We start from the raw sequence: 6,000 nt of genomic DNA on the forward strand, positions 1-6,000 counted from the left end.
GTTTAAAGCTTAGGTATCTAGGCTTTCAATCAGTAATGCTAATTCAACAGTGTTGTAAAACAACACACTGATCCTTTGTTTGAAATTTAGCATCTACACTTAGACTGTCCCTCATTGGTGAAACATGACTAAACCACTGGGATGACAGACAGAGAAAGTATGTGTGCACTCACAGAAGCAAAAAGTTGTAATGACAGGTACTAGGGATTGTGAGGAGGAAAAAGGTAGCTGTGAAACTATCAATTATGTAAACTCTATGTTCTTCTTTGTATAGACTGTGATGTCCTTTCATAAATACGTGATAATTTAGGGAGTTTAACTGAACAGGCTGTAAGTAATGATTTTATTTACCATTAGATTCCAACTGCATTTGATTAAATATAACTTTATGGTGTCTTTTCTTCAATCAAGTCTTCCCAAAAAATGTAAACAAATCATAGTATTACCATCCCTGCAACACGATTACTACTGCAGGTACTAAAACACAGCCTATCAAAATCCTAAGCAGAATCAATGAGAGCTGCAATGCTATGCAAATTTGCAAGTCAAGCCTAGGTAAACAAAGGAAGGATTCTCTCCTACAAAGGGCGAATTCTTTCCTATATATTTTTGTGACAAATTGAGTACAGATTGAGATGGAGTGTAAAAAATTTAACTCCCAAACCATGTACAATCATATAACTAATTCAGACTAGCATTTGTCTTTCATTATGTCTTTCATTTTATTTTTCCTTAACAGATTAAGAGAACAAATCCTAATCATGGTGTTGATATAAGACAGTAAACATGCTACCTCACCTTCTGAAGCAAAACCCTTGCTGTACACCTTGAAAGTTCTCTGGACATATTTGAGCTTTGTGTGTGCAAACAGTACATCTTTTACTACTGCTTCATAAATATGCTGTTCTGAGAAATATTCATTGGATTTGGTATGATAAGTTCTTTTTACACATATATCAAGGTACTGGCATCACAAAAAACATACATTATTTTTGAGATCTTTTTTTTTAATATGTCTCTTATTCAACATTACCTTCTGCAATATTTTTTGCTGCATTTTGCCCATAATACAAGTAACAGGTTTTAATTTCTGTGCAATTAATGCATTTCACCTTTAGAAAAGGAGGTTCACTAGCTGAACTCCAGATTAAAACAAAAAATAGATATTGCAATGCTGCTACAAAATCCTGGTGATCATTTCATAAACAGTGTTTCATGTCAGACTTCTTCCACACAGAGATATAAAAAATTACTAGAATATTTTAAAGCTAGACCTTAAATTCAATGCATCTTTCTGATTAAATGTACTTTGTAAGTACATTTTGTAAGTAATAGAAGTAATAAAATTACAGGGAACGCTGATTATTTGGTTATATGTTTCAATATTTTAGAAGACAGATGTTCACAAAAGAATAATAACAGCAGATGGTGGCCAAAATTAATAGAGTCAATCTTGATTACCAGCACATAACAGAGTTGCACAAAAGACACAAAGAATGGGAAACAGGAGAGATATGATCCTTCAGGGAATTATATTTGTATAACATTGTTTTCCACTCAATACAAAAAGCATCAGCCTGAATTAAAAACACTGGTCTCTGAAAGCAAAGACGAGGAAAAAAAGTTTCCAAGCAACATAAAACATGGTTGCAAAGTAGACAAGATTAAGCTTCCTAAAAATATCTGTAGAAAAAAAAGTTTCTTTTTGATAGGCAATACACAGTAACTCATAGTCTTAGGTTTTACGGTTAAAAGGAAAAAGAAAATAAAGAGATATGATAGAACTTGGAAATATAATTTTGTCCAGAGAAAGCTAAGAAAAAAACACCAGGGACAGCTGAACTACCCAGAATACCCATTTCAAATGGTGAACCAGGAAGGGGAGGAGGAGAGGTGCTATTCAAAGGAGTCACAGCACACTAGAGTGACCGATTATGATACCTGATATTGATATTTCATTATTCCCAGAAGCTGTTATTTTGAATGCTAATAGCTAGCTACTCCAGTCTAACTCCACTCTAACAGTAATAATCCAGATAAGAAAATTAGAAAACCCTCTGAACTTGCTGAAATGTCCACCAGAGGCACTACTAGGTGGGAGCAAGTGAAAGGCTTAAAAAGAAACCCAAACAAACCCACCTTGAAAACCAGAAGATAGCTGGCCATTAGAAATGACTTCATAATGCAATGCCAGGAGCTAGAAACACACTATCAAGAATGCACTGAACTATCTACTCCCTTTCCAAGCACAAGCCTGATTTCCCTGCGCTCCTGCTACACCAGCCAGCGAAGGACTGCCTTACACATGACAGTCACGGCTTACACGATTGCCAAGGGCAGGCACAAAACACAGTTGTCTGAGATAGTCCTGCATCCTGTCATGAAGGTGTGTGCCAAACATGAAGCATACACAAAACACATCTTGTTTCAGAGCTGGTCACTTTTCATGCATTTCCAAAAACTTAGAAAGCAAAAGTGAATGAAAGAGAGTGCCAAACGATAGAAGATCAAGTCTCCGACCAATTCAAGCAGCTATAGCTCTGTCCCTGATATCTGCCAAGCCGTGGAAAACTCCCAACATGAAGTTGTTGCAAACATTTGAATACATAAACTGGTTAATTCCTTCCAAACCATACCATTTTTATTGTGCAAAATTAGAGCTGCACAAACTCACACATAAATGCTGACACAAGTAGCAGGGATGAATCCCTAAGGCAGTGCCCATTTCTATGTCAACTTTTCTGTTTTTCACACCTCATTCACACAAACTCATTCCCTGAAATAATAGTCCATTTAAGTAACTCCATGAAAATTTAGGCAAATTGAGTTTTCCAGTAAACTGAAGATGGTCAGATGATTTCTATGCTTGGCCTGTTTGAAGACAGCCCAGCAGACAGAAACATCTGCTTTGATCAAAGCCAACAGAGACAGCTATTTCCATGCACAGTCACTTGAGCATGCAGCCTGGCACATGCACCTGAGCTGGTAATGTAAGCTAATATCCTGATCTACAAACAAGGATCTCTGAAGCACAGAGACCAACCTGTTTGTGTTATGTACTCTTCAAAAGGTGTAGAAGAATTTCAGCGACACAGATTTTCCCTGCATGCCACCGGCCAATATCCAGACATTTAAACACCAGCTTTCTATACCAGGAAAATAAAGCCATGTTTGGGCTCTCTTCATCCTCAGCCAAGCATGATTTTCTTCATCTGTACAAAAAAGATAATTCAATTGCTTTCAACAAGCAGGTGTTAGAATTAAGGCTATAATGCTCTCTACTCAGCATTTAAAGAAACTTTAAAATGAAAAAAAAGTGCCTTTTGGATACACATTCTCTTTAGTAATTAAAATAGGTTTATAACTAATGCCCTTTAAACTGCTTTCAGGGCAGCTTCTTCCAAATCCAGGTTTATACATTTTCCACACTATGTAAGACACTTAAGATCTGAGTAAAAATTCAGTTTCGACCATCAGCATCAACAATAATTTTACTTCTTAAATAGCAAGTAATATGGGTACATTATTTTTTGTAATTACAAACTTTTTTTCCCACACACACAAGACAAATACCTAAGAGATCTTAAGCCTTTTTAAGCCAAGAATGGGTTCTATAGATGAAAGCAAGGCTTAAACAAACTAACATAAACATTTGCTCATGTTAAACTACTATAAAACAACCCACAGAAGAGAGCTTACAGAACTCGCCCTGTGTCACAAGGAAAACAGCACATTTCATAATGAGACTTTGATGTGAAAATTAATTCAATCATTGATATCCCCTTGATAAAACAATTGGTACTATTCAGACTTTCTTTTAAGTCTGAAAACTACAGGAATAATAAACATAATGGAAGACCTTCTTTACAAACTACAGCAGCAAATTAGCAGCGAGGGAAATTTATTTCTGTGAGCTGAAATTATAAGCCAAGAGAAAACTCGGTCTTTCAGCTTAAATAAGAAGAGAAAAAAGAAGTCCCCTTCTGCCCACAAAATACTAATTCCCAATGAAAAACAACTAAGACTGAAAAAGAAGCAAAAATTAAAACTGGTAGAGCTAGGAAAATATCCTGATATTGCCCTTAACCCATCTTTGCCCCATTGACAATTGTCTCTACTACAGTAATGACCACATACCTAAAATAATTAGAGACCAAACATGTGTTTTACAATTTTCTGCCGCCAATTTGACCCTTGTTTATGGGAAAAAAAAAAAAAAAAAAAACCAACAAAAACAAAAACCAACCAAAAAAAAAAAAAAAAAAAAAACCAAAAAAAAAAAAAAAAAAAAAAAACACCAAAAAAAACCAACCAAAAAAAAAAAAAACCACAATCAAAAACAAACAAACAAACAAAAAAAAAAACAAAAAACAAAAAAAAAACCCAACAAAATGAAAAAACAAAACAACACCAACAATTCCACCAAAACAAAGCAAACCCCCTGACCAACATTTGTGTAAGATAGCATTTTCCGGGTTTTATTTTACAAAATTATTTCAAGGTGGACATGGGCCTGGATATAGCCTAATTTGCTATACCTAACCCTGCCTTAACAGGGACTATATGATCTTAAATGGTCCCTCCAAAGTGAGTGATTCTATAGAGATGCTGAACAGCATTAAAGAGGCATGGAACTACCTTGGATTTTATTTCCACTCAAAATATGCAAGGAAAGGTTGTGTGTGACTGACTCTCGGGACATGGAGCATGCATGTCTGATGATATTCATACATAGGAAGCACCCAAATAAAATCTGTGCTGGAACAGAATGACTGTTTTTGACTTAATGCAGCTGTTGTTAACGAATACCACCTATGGGGTCAAAGAACTAAATATAGTTAGAGCTGGAATCAGAAAAAGCCTTTCCAATGTTGACACTGGCAGGCCATCTCAGTCACTTAACTAGACCTCGGCAATCTAAGCATTTTCTGGGTAAAGGACCTAACACACAACTGGGCTGAAATCCTCACATGAATTACACACCACCATTTATTAAGACAGGAGTTTCACCTACATGTTTCCAGTATTAAAGAGGCCAACGAGTGGAACAGTTCACTAAACAGCTTAGAAAGAGTCGAACAGATCCACGCTTAAGGTTTTTTCAGGACACCAGAAGGCCACAAGAAGGCCACTGACCCACGCTGCGTGAAAAAGGACAGCCGCGGTCGCCGGCCGCACGCTCCCGACTGCTCGGCACTGCGCCTCTGCACTGCTCCCTACGCTCCGCTGTTTGCGAGGAAAGGCAGGGACGGAAAGCGCTGTCACTCCCAGCAGCGCCTCCCTCGCACCAGGCGTGGCGGAGCGGCGGGAAGCGCGGGGGGCCCGGCCGCAGCACGGGGACGGGGAGCAGGACGGGGAAGAACACTTACAGCGGCGGCCACTGCCCCGCCGGCGTGCCGGCTCCCGGGGCGTGTGCGGGCACACACAGGGACACGCCGGCCCCTGCCCGGCCCGCCAGGCGCCCCAGCTGCTGCTGCTGCTGCCGCTGCCGCCCGCGCCCGGCGCCGGCCTCACCGCCCCGCCCCTGCCCGGCCGCGGCGCCGGCGGATGAGCTCATGCTGCCGGGCCCGCCCCGCACCGCCACAGCGCCGGGTATCCGCGGATGAGCTTATCCTGCCGGGCCCGCCCCGCACCGCCACAGCGCCGGGTATCCGCGGATGAGCTCATCCTGCCGGGCCCGCCCCGCACCGCCACAGCGCCGGGTATCCGCGGATGAGCTCATCCTGCCGGGCCCGCCCCGCACCGCCACAGCGCCGGGTATCCGCGGGTGAGCTCATCCTGCCGGGCCCGCCCCGCACCGCCACAGCGCCGGGTATCCGCGGATGAGCTCATCCTGCCGGGCCCGCCCCGCACCGCCACAGCGCCGGGTATCCGCGGAGGAGCTCATCCTGCCGGGCCCGCCCCGCACCGCCACGGCCACGGCGCCGGGCCCCGGTCACTGAGGGTAACGCCTCTGCTTCAACACACCTGGCTTCGCCTCCCCAGCTAGAGCTTGGTTTG

At 41.7% G+C, this 6,000-nt stretch overlaps 1 protein-coding gene across 6 annotated transcripts in view; it reads right to left on the reverse strand.

Annotated features, from left to right (window-relative positions):
- Positions 1 to 5,496, reverse strand: part of AOPEP (aminopeptidase O (putative)) — a 190,006-nt gene extending 184,510 nt beyond the window's left edge. For 4 of the 6 annotated variants that reach the window (XM_056514249.1, XM_056514248.1, XM_056514252.1 and 1 more), the window contains exon 1: positions 5,370 to 5,449. The gene's annotated coding sequence lies outside the window, so the exon portion shown is untranslated. Of the gene's footprint in view, positions 1 to 5,014 lie in introns of all 6 variants that reach the window. The other 2 variants (XM_056514251.1, XM_056514250.1) reach the window with 1 other exon arrangement.
- Positions 5,497 to 6,000: the final 504 nt, after the last annotated feature.

Source organism: Oenanthe melanoleuca, chromosome Z, assembly GCF_029582105.1.
Source record: "Oenanthe melanoleuca isolate GR-GAL-2019-014 chromosome Z, OMel1.0, whole genome shotgun sequence".
Taxonomy (NCBI): domain Eukaryota; kingdom Metazoa; phylum Chordata; class Aves; order Passeriformes; family Muscicapidae; genus Oenanthe; species Oenanthe melanoleuca.